Raw genomic sequence first — 11,249 nt, 5'->3', positions numbered from 1 at the left:
TTAAAAGCTGCCACTTTCTTTGATTCGATCTATTGTACCCAGCACCGTAGATGAATTTCCTGATACTAAAATTTTCACTGAACAGATTAAAAGCATTCGTTAGAAGAGTGAAGAGCACTGCAAGTCTCCCACACTCACTGAAAGCATGAAAGACTGTCTCACCAAGGGGACAGAAGGGACACTGGCTGGACACCACAGGGGAAGAAGAAGAAGAAGAGTAAAAAAAAATGAGTAAAACTCTTGTTGTTCCACTCCACGGAAATCTTTAGCAAAAGGCGAAAGATTTATACGATCTGAAGTGAAACAAGAAGAAGAAGAGGGATGTGAGGTTCTTTTGCAATATTTTCATAAAATTCAATAAAACACTGGGAGGTTTTATCACAACATAACCCGAGGTTTTGTCATGAATGCACACTCATAACTTTAAAATAAGGACACTTTCTCCACTGGCTACCTGCGGATTTAATAAAGATGTGTTTGTAGTTTCTGAGGTTTGTGCTTGTTTTGCAATCTCCATCAGTTCGATCAAAGTTGTGGCGCAATAGAACCACAGACCTGTACCAGATATGCGCCACAGCTGTCTGTTCTGACGCGCACACAACTATAGTTCACCGCTGACAGAGAGAGAAAACGCGGCAGAAGTAGGAGGAGATCTGTGCGGAATGTCGGTGCCAATAGGCGCCGCGCTATCTAATTAAACCCCCAGCACGTAATCCCAACCAAACCATCCCCCCGTTTAAATCCCCTCCAGCGGTGCTCGCTACTCAAACACGCCGTCCTGTTATCCCGTCCAAAGCCCGTCTGTGGAGCAGAGGACCCGCCAGCAGCAGCACCAGGTCCCCTCAGCAGCACCACCACTGCTGCCTCTCGCCTCAACGTTAACATGGTTTGCAGGACTCGGCTGTTGTAGCCCGGGGCCACCAAGTCTGTCAGTCAGCGTGTGTAGATGTGTGAGTGTACAGTAAGAGGCGATAGTAAGTAGTAGACATTTTCATCCAGAGAACCGACTGAAGGAGCGCGACGAGCATCGCTGCATCTCAACCCGGCTGTCCTGCGCACCGACCCCGCTGATCCGGAACAGGGATCACCTCTTCCTCTCCACCACCACGGCTTTGTAGGGTAAGAGAGAGGGCTTTGCATTTATCTCTATCCTAAATATGTATATGTTGTTAATGTTTTCCAATAATATAGCTGGTTCAGTCACCTAGTCTTCTGGGAAACGGCGCTTTTGTTTACCAGTGGAAACGGTGCGTATGTCGCCCGTGTGGCGACAATAAACCGCTGAGTGAAGCAAAGACATCGGTGTGTAATCTGAAACATTTCCCTATACCCCCAGCAGCTGGTTTGGTTGCATTAACTCAGATGTTTTGGTTGATGCTGTTAGAGAAGGTTTAATATGTTTGAATATCGAAATGGAAGGACGAAAACCTTCTTAGTGTCGTCCCGACAGTTTTATGAATGATCTTACCGCGGGACAAGTGAAGGATACGCGTGGTCCTGCTCTGGTGCATTCAGCTGCGTCTGACTTATCACTATCCTCTGTGGATGGTGATCTAGTGTGATGCTAACGCGCTAATATTCACATTTAATAACGAGTTTATAACAAATATTTTTAATTATACATGTTGGTATAATTAAATATCTGTCATATTTAATCTATTCAGATCATTCTGGTGCTTTGTATACCATGTCACTGCATTATAATTGTTTTGTCACCCTGACCAGAGGCGTTCCTGAGACGTAAAGATGAAGTGGGGCACATCCCCCACTACTCAACCACTACACTACTGCTAATCATTTAGTGTTCTGAAAACATACATTTCAAAATATATCATGAACATTCTCATTATGTTTTATAGTATAAATATAAATTTAATGTGAGAAATTTGTATTCACTTTTTGTGTGCCACTGATGCAGCATAGTAGCAAAATGAGAGCAAGGTAATGTTAATTTTTGGTAGATGTTGACCTGGAAGTAAATTCATGTGGTAATCTGTAAAGGTTCTATATTCACCAGATTTTCTAAATGGTTATCTATATAAGCAAGCTATTTTACCTCTATCTTTTTTTTTTTTTTTGAATGATTGTGGTCGTTAGCCTCATTATACCAGCTAAGACTCAACAAAAACACATAACTATACATGAACATATGAGCTGTGATATCTGGTACCAGACCATATGGTGTTTTTCTACAGTTTGTATTTTGAGTAAAGCTGCCTTGATGCGGTGGATTAATTTCCTGTCATTATGAATTGAAATTAATCTGCTACCACATATAGGAGCTTGTGTTAACTCTTCTGTGTAGACTGGGGAACAGTAGATCGATACCAGGGCGTGTGCCCCAATTAAATGGGTCTGGAGACGCCACTGACCTTTACTAACAAAATACAGTCAAACTAATGTTTCTTTTGGTCTCCTCAGTTGGGCCACAGCCTTTTGTTAGCTGCTATCTCTGTATAACATGTATCATATTTAATATAGAATTTATCATATCAGTCCACAGTGGATGCAAATTAGAGCTCATTACTGACCAAATTTTTGTGGAATGCATTAATATAATAAGAGGCAGCGACCCGTCGGCCATCAGAGTAGGCCATGTCACCTTTAACATTCTATCCTTTCTGTGTTCAGGACGTTTTCCCTTCTATTCCTGGAAATAATAAGCCTGTCTTTTCCTAAATATTGTCCAGTAGTTGCACACCTTCAGTGCAATTCTGTTATTTTTAACTGCAGTAGTTCCTGTCAGATTTGGCATTAGGCACCAAGATGTGTGATGCTGTACGGGAATTGATTGTCATCCACTAAGGAATATGTTACACAAGTGGCAATTACAGGGACAAAAGGCACCCTATACGTTTTGCAATTTTTTTTAGGCTGGCTAATGATAACAAGAATGATGAAGGATCCATTAATGTGACCATTGTTGGGTTTGAGACAAGGTTAATGAGAATGTGGTGCACAGTGAAGTAACACTCTTGAATAATTGATTTCTATTTGAAAATCGTGTCCACGGGAAAATGGCTCAGCCTCATTTGATTGGGTTATGAAACAGGTAAAATCCTGCTACCACTGGACAGAGGCAGCATTTAGCCTGCATGTGCACATGCTAGTTGTTACATAAGATGATAAATGTGTGTTGGAGCGCCACTCTGACAGTTATCCAATGGTAAGAAGAACACTCTTTTAGGGGACCAAGAAGTTATGATTCAAAAGAGCTGATCATTATTTTTTCTTTTTTTAAGATAAAATAATGCCAGATGATGCAAAGTTTATCTGCAAAATAATCATTCTGATAATGAGTTGTTACAATTTGAGATGAAATTTATTATTTGTTTAAGTTTATGTATGCACATGTGATGTTGGTTGGCTGGTTTCATAGGTTATGCAATCCCTGCTCCTGCAGTACAAATAGTAAATAAATTAGTCAACTATAAATGATGAATTAAGTTCATCCCAAATCCTTGCATCCCCCCATTTTGATGTGAAATGCCTGAGCGGTCTGCATTCAGATGATGTTTTTTACATCCTGCTTCTAAGTGGTGATGTATTGTAATTGTCAGTGTTTGTGTGTTCGTCCGTCTGTTTGTCCATTAGTCCGTTAGCCCACCAAATATCTTTGCAACCGTTGCAGATAGAAGGATGAAACAAAAAGCATATTACTCGGGCAGCAAAAGGGCATGAAAATGACATGAGGACCTTCCCTTTGAAAAAGAAAGGTCAAGGTCAAATTTCAACTTTTTTACACTCAGGAACCGGATAATATAGAAACACAAGGGAGAAGGCCAGTGTAAGACCATAGATCAAAGCTAGTGCTTTGATCTATGAAAGTAGGTCCGAGTAAAATTTTGAATTCAGGGTGTTGCGGGATGTTGTAGTCTCTGACTGCCATGGTTCTAGTTTTTCACTTTATTGAGTAAAGAAAACTTGCTGTTAGGCAATGAATGTTATGTGTCACTCTTCCTGAAATATGGACCAGTGTGCTTTCATACCTCTACCGAAGAAGGTATTAGGCTTTTATGTGAAGCAGGCCTTTATTACATCCCGCGTAGGGAATGTATTGTAATTGTCAGTGTTTGTGCATTTGTCTGTCCGTCCGTCCGTCTGTCCGTCTACCAAATATCTTCACAACCGTTTCAGATAAAGAGATGAAACAAAAGGTAGATTACTCGGGCAGCAAAGGGAATGAAAGTGAGATGATGACCTTGACCTTGAGAAAAGTAGGTCACGTTCACATTTCAACTTTTGTACATTCAGGAACCAGATAGGATAGAAAGACGAGTGAGAAGGCCAGTGTGAGTAAGACTCTAGATCAAAGCTAGTGCTTTGATCTACCTATGCACTAGGTTTGATCTATGGTCTTACTCTGGCCTTCTCCAAATGCAATGATGGATGAACTAGTCAGGTACAACTTTCAGGGTACCCTGACCTACCCTGAAAGTAGGTCAGGGTAAGTCGCGAGATGTTGCAGTCTCTGACTGTCTTGTTTGTCATGCAATTGCCTTGATTTATAATATTTTATTAGTCACAATTTAGTATGAAGCGTTGTTCTATTCACCTCTTAGTTATCTATTCAAGTCTATAAAGCCGTTAATGCACAGTCAACCTTCTGTTAATGAAAAATCCATACTATCCAACATTTAGCATCTTCTCAGTTTAACTCTATATATAGTAACAGCAGATATAAATCTAATCAGGCAGATATAAATCTAATCAGTTTAAATTTTAAATCCTGTCCAATGCCATGGAACATAGTGAAACGTGACGTCATTGTGTTCTGGAAATCTTTACAACGAATCTTTGCAGTCACCACTCTTCTGCCACTCGCTGCACACTTTGTTTTTTCATACTTAGTTTCTTTCCTTGTTGATCTTTTGAAATTGTCTTTGAAGTTGGACTTAAATTCCTGCATGAAAGCTATGCTCAAATCCCTCTGTCAAGTGTTATGACAAAGTTATTCTGTCAGTCACTTTCTCTGAGTGAGACCTTATCTCTCTCTTGAAATGACCTGTCAAATCAAGCAGCCAGTAGACTCCAGGTTGGGGTAAGCTTTTTGTCTGTTTTAGGTTGTTGTTGTTTTTCACCACAGTTGCCAAGTACTCATCCAAAAAATGTACATTAAAAAGTACAGTCTAGACCCACTTTACTTTATTAGTCAGATAGATGATTCTGTCATCCATTTTCATGTGGACTAGATGACTGTAATCATCTCATCTACAGCCACTTGTCTGCCTTGCGGGTCACATGTTACACTGGGCACGGTACACCCCAGATGCGTCGCCAGTACATCATGGGGCCACATGAAAGACAAACATCCATTTTCGCACACATTCACACCTACGGATAGTTTGGAGTCATCAGTTCACTTAAGTTGCATATTTTTGAAGATGGGAGGAAGCCAGAGAACCAGCAGAGAACCCACACATAAAGGAATTGAACCGGGAAACTTCTTGGTGTGAGGTGACAAAGTTACTTATTGTGCCACTGTGATGCCCAGTTAGATAATGTTTGCTGCTAAATAGATCACATTGACTTGATTTGATTTGTAGTGATACCTAGTGTTGTATTTGAATAGGACAGCTATTCAAATACAACAAGGCAGTCAGAGACTGCAACATCCCGCGACATGTTCACATTTTTGTGCCTCTGGCTTCCTGAAAATGTTGCTTTTTGTTTTGCGATTATATCTCATCAGGTTTTCGAGATGTGTATCTAAAAGGTATAAAAGTGAAAAGCTGGCCTTGACCTCGTCTTTCAAGGTCAAAGTTGTGATCTAATTTTCATCCCCTTTCCTCCCTGAATGTAACGCCGTTTTTTTTGTCTTTCTAACTTATCTGGTTTCTGAGATATATGCAAAAAATTTACAAACGTTGAAATTTGACCTGGACTAGTTTTCTCAAGGTTAAGTTCATCGTTTCATTTGCTTCCCCTTTGCCGTCCGAGTAATGTGCTTTTTCTTTCATATCTTTCTATTTGCAGCAATTCTAAAGATATTTGGTGGACGGACGAACGGACGAACAAACACACAAACACTTAGAATTACAATACATCACCGCTTCGTGGGATGTAACAAAGGAGGTCAAAAAAAAGTTCATGAATACCTCATAGACATCTCAGAAAGAGCTATGGGACCATATGAGACTAGCTGTGGTTTAAGCTGAGCGAAAATAGATTTTCTAAACTAAATAAAAATCCAAATAGTAATTATGTTTAATTAGGGTTATAAGATAAAATTTTTTCACGACCATTTGTCAGTTGTGACCCATGAAAACAACATGATAGTTGCTGTCCAAAGGGCAAGATTAGTCCAAAATATATAATTAACTTTAGTTATTAATTAGTGAATAACATACCAGAACGCCAATGTTACTAACCTTCAAACCAGAACAGTTATGTAAATAGCTAATGTCTGAACAAATAAAGTTTAAATATAAGTTGTTACCATTTGGATACATGAAAACTATTTGAATGACTTTAAAATGTCACATTATAATAATAAATGTAATAAAGTCTTTGGTGGAAGATCCACAAAGGGCAAAAGTTTGTCAAAACCATTTTAATGTTTTTGAGATATGTTGTAGAAAAGCAGACAATGAGGAGGTTTTGTGAGTGATCTGTCATTGTCAATAACGATCTGTAAAGATTTAAGGGAGCAGGTAAGTGATATATTCTTTTGTCTAGTAGAATAATCAATATGCAATAAAAACACTGTATAGTGTAGGTGGCAAATACAGTGGCACAAAGAAAGCATAAAAGAAATGTCATAAACGCAAGTGAGATTATAAGTTTTGTGAACATTGGTAAGAAATGACAGTAATTCTGCTAGTTTCCTTTGTCTCTCCCTTTCGTTTCTCTCCACTTGCCATTATGAGGCTGAAAGGGCAGCCCATTGCTCCCAGATCTCCACATGCAGTTTAGCTAATGAAGTCATGGGGGAGACAAGTGTGTGACCGAGTGTGTATGTGTGTGTTCTTTAACATTAAAGGGCCAACAACTCTCAACTGAAAATGTAGGGTGGGGAGCACACACTGGCTTACACACCCAGCACTGCCTCTGTCAAGACCTCATCTCAAAACAGGTTCTTCCTCCTTACCTCCCCCTATCCTCGACAATCCAAACAACAACAATATTTCTCTTGCCTCAAATTACATCCTGACATAATGTTTCCCCTACTTTTCTTTCTGTCACTGATATTCACTGAGATTCCTGTCAATTTTAATGTAGCCTTTCTGTGTATTTTCACATCTCATTTTGTTTCTCTTATCATTCAGAATACTCCCAGATGGAATGCATTTTTAGTTTAGGTTTTAGTTTCCATCTAGCATCTTGAAATTGCTTTCGTGCAGCTGTTAAGATTGAATCATAGCCCTTCATAACAGGCAAAAGACGTGTTTATCTATCATACACTGAGTTGACAGTGTGTTAAATTAGCTTTATCTATGGTTTGTGAGACACAGTTTTAATGATAAATTCTTCGAGTTGTGAGGCAGGTCACAAGACTGTTACAGGTACAGACTAGTGATGCTATTGCAACCCTTTGGAATTTGGTTTAGGGGCATCTGGAAGGGAACAAAAAAGGTGGTGGTATCTCGAGTCCAGCTGGTGGGGCAGGGGGTGACATTTGCGACAATGCAATGAATGGGAGAAATAAATACGTTTTGTAATTGATTCTATTGTGCCTTTGAAAGAAAAAGAACATGTACTGTTCAATTCAGGAAGATGCAATATTTCTGTACTTTTGAAAATTCCAGTGAAGCCTCCAAACGTGCATGACTCATACAGAGGGATGGAGACATCGATGGTCTAAGCTTGGCTGATGTGCAGAAAACACATCACTGGAAACTGGCAAGAATTACAAAAACAAGGTAGCCAGAGACTGCAACATCCCGCGGCACCCCTGAATTCAAAATTTTACCCTGACCTGCCTGCATAGGTCAAAGATCAAAGCTAGTGCTCTGACCTGCTGTCATAAATCAAAGCATTAGCTTTTATCTATGGTCTTACACTGGCTTTCTCCCTCGTTTTTCAGTCTTATCTGGTTCCTGAGTGTACAAAAGTTGAAATTTGATCTTGACCGTGTTTTCCCAAGGTCAAGGTCACCATCTAATTTTCATCCCCTTTGCTGCCCGAGTAATGTGTTTTTTATTCCATCTTTCTATCTGCAACGTTTGTGAAGATATTTGGGTGACTAAAGAACGGACGAACACACAAACACTGACAATTACAATACACCACCGCTTTGATCGGAATGTAAAAAACCACGAGTATTAACAGGATCTCTGCCCACAGATGATGGAGATGCTGAAGCTTTCGATATGTGCAATCATATTATCGACATTACTGTAGTACTTTCAGAAATAAAGTCATATATATTATGGTCATATGCGCAGATTTGCATATCAATGAAGATGCCTTTTATTTTCTACTTCCTATTAATGACTGTTGTCTGGAGACAAAATTGACCCCAAGAGACATTAAAGCTCTCATCTCCTCTATGAGCCTAATATGAGAGATTTCATGGAAGAATAACCACCAGCTGTGCTTCCAGCTCAGTTGCAAAATACAACTAGACCAAGGCAGTCAGAGACCGCAGCATCCCGCCACTTACCCTCACCTACTTTCAGGGTAGGTCAGGGTACCCTGAGGGTAGTACCTGACTAGTGCATAGACTAGTGCATACGGAGAAGGACAGTGTGAGTGAACATAGATCAAACCTAGTGCATAGGTAGATCAAAGCACTACCTTTGATCTATGGTCAAAGCCAGAACAGAGCTTTGACCTGTCCTGAAAGGTCAAAGCTCTGCACTTGTTAGGTGTTGCTTTCACCCTGACCTACCTTTCGCGGGATGTTGCAGTCTCTGACTGCCTTGTTATTTTTTGGATGATTGCAAGGCAGTGGTGCAACACAGAGATAAAATGTTACAGGTCAAAAATGAGAACCTGTTAGATGCTGTGACAGCATCAATTAGGGTCAGTGTTTTCCCTGGCTAGCCTTTTGCGAGGCTCTCAGAGCAATAACAGAGAAACAATCGGAAATAGAAAAATCGATGTGGCGCCGACTGGCTTTGGATGCATTTACAAGCAGCTGTAATGACTGCAGACTCATTTCTTCAGCTGCTGGTGCAATCACATGGCAACATTTTTCTGTGGAGCTGTGAAGTATAGAGTAGTATTACTGTATACGCTCTTCTCAATTAAATTTGCTGCCTGTCTCTCGGGGCACATGATGATATTCACATAATATAAGCTGCTGTAATGCTTATGGTACTTTTCATTTCTGATATTCACATAATATAAGCTGCTGTAATGCTTATGGTACTTTTCATTTCTGTTTGACTCCATGATGATCTGGAATTGGCCCAAAGTTTCTAAGTGTTGCCATTTAGCTGCCATGTTAAGTGGTCACCATGGGGTCTCAAGCATAGGGCGACCCACATGAGATGGTGCTATCATAGATTAGTTGTGTGTCTGTAAAAATGCCTTTTATGTATCCATGTCCAGCAAACATGAATCCATTTTCTTCTTCATTAAAATACAATATAATTTAAATTTATTAATGTTTTACATCCTGCATTGTTTGAGTTTTTCAGTCCTTATTTCAGTTGCTAGTGCTTTTCTTTTGTTGCCACCAGTTATGGGAAGTATGAATGTGTATCACTTCACTGCATACTAGCTGCCCTCATGCACATTCATGACATACAGCTACAACATATCCCATTGGTGAAAACATACAAACAGCCTTGTGATGTTGTCCTTGAGTAGATCAGTCTCCTTTACATAATGATGCTCTGTATGACAGTGCTCACAGTAAAACGCAATAAGAAAAGTCTTGTATAGTAGTGCCAGTGATTAAACTGAAGCTTACTAAACTGTCATCACTCTGCTGGGCTGTTAAGCAAGCTGTCCTCCTACTTTCTGGACTGGAGATGTCAGGAGTATTTATGGTTTCACCTACACATTACCCAGGCCAGAGACAGGGAAAAACTCAAAATAAGACAGGGATAGAGAACCAAATAAATGAAAGCCAAAATGGAGATAAAAGAAGTAACTAAATGAGGCAGAAGGTGAGAAAGAGTTCAAGAAACAGACACATAGTAATTACACTGACACAGTGATTGTACATGTAAAATAGTCTTAATTATAAATAAGTCACAAGTTGTAAATTTATAATCCCTTGGTCCAAAAGGAAAATGTAAAGGAATTTGAGTTGTGTCCCTGGAGTCTGTAGATTCAATATGTGTCATGATAATGCACTATAGTTTTAATAAGTTGTGTTTGGGTCTGTCTTTTTTGTTTACACTGACGCACATGTGCTGTCCTCTTTCTGTCTCAGGTGATGTTTCTATGTAGGAGTCAAATAGCTGAAGATAGATTTCAACACTGCCCTCTAGTGCCCGCTCTGCTTGTGAATAAAACTGTATATTTAAGAATTAAAACAGCATCACATCAATGACGTTGCGATACTCAAGTTTGTCAACATTTTGTAAAACCACTATGAGGATCTTGTGACTTGATTAACCCATAAAGTCTGTCAGATATTGCATATTTAGTCATCAGTGATTGTCATTCATGCAGGTCATGGTAGGTCTCCGTGTTCAACTTGACTTGGAAAAGCTTGACAAAATGTCACCTCTCATCTAAAAGGCTTTTTTAGTTCTGAATGTATAGTTTCCAGGTCTAGTGGAAGGGGTTCAGGTTGTTCAGTCACAGTGGGAGTCCTTGGAACCCAATCATACTGTATACTGTAGGATTCACCGATGCACTGTAGGCTCCCACCCTCAGGAGGTTGTAGTCAGCTGATAGTCAGCTGATGGTAAAAGCCTCCTCCTCTGTTGAGGGTTGGCTATTCGAGTTTGACATGGATTGCTTCTATAATCTGTGTCTCAAATCATTTGTCTTTCCTGGCCAAAATGTGTACATTTTTTTCTTTGATTGGATTGGATTGGATTGGATTTGATCAGTTATGCTATGGTGAAGGAGGAGCTGTTCACCTCAAGGTATAATAACTTTAAAACAATCATTGCCTGTTCTGGTTCATTCATTGTTCTGGTTGTTGATCAATAATCTCTCTTCACTTTAGAGCAGTCATCACTGGATGCTAGAGCCAAGCATTCAATTATGTGGCAGCTTTTTAGTCTGAGCATTCCTGTTAGCAACAATACCACATCTTGATGCTGGTTATTAGTTAGAAGTTGGTATAACATGGTCAAATGTGAAAAACGCTTTCCAGACACTAAACTGATTTTAACTGT

General features: G+C 39.7%; 1 protein-coding gene and 1 pseudogene across 1 annotated transcript in view; one reads left to right on the top strand and one right to left on the bottom strand.

The window, feature by feature from the left end:
* Positions 1-210: 210 nt before the first annotated feature.
* Positions 211-311, bottom strand: LOC137607913 (U5 spliceosomal RNA; annotated as a pseudogene).
* Positions 312-757: 446 nt separating this feature from the next.
* The window catches only part of LOC137607805 (hippocalcin-like protein 1), a 48,076-nt gene continuing 37,584 nt past the window's right edge, over positions 758-11,249 (top strand). The window contains exon 1 of the mRNA XM_068333799.1: positions 758-1,119. The gene's annotated coding sequence lies outside the window, so the exon portion shown is untranslated. The remainder of the gene's footprint in view (positions 1,120-11,249) is intronic.

Source organism: Antennarius striatus, chromosome 14 (assembly GCF_040054535.1).
Source record: "Antennarius striatus isolate MH-2024 chromosome 14, ASM4005453v1, whole genome shotgun sequence".
Lineage (NCBI taxonomy): Eukaryota > Metazoa > Chordata > Actinopteri > Lophiiformes > Antennariidae > Antennarius > Antennarius striatus.
This window is presented reverse-complemented; position numbering and strand designations above follow the sequence as displayed.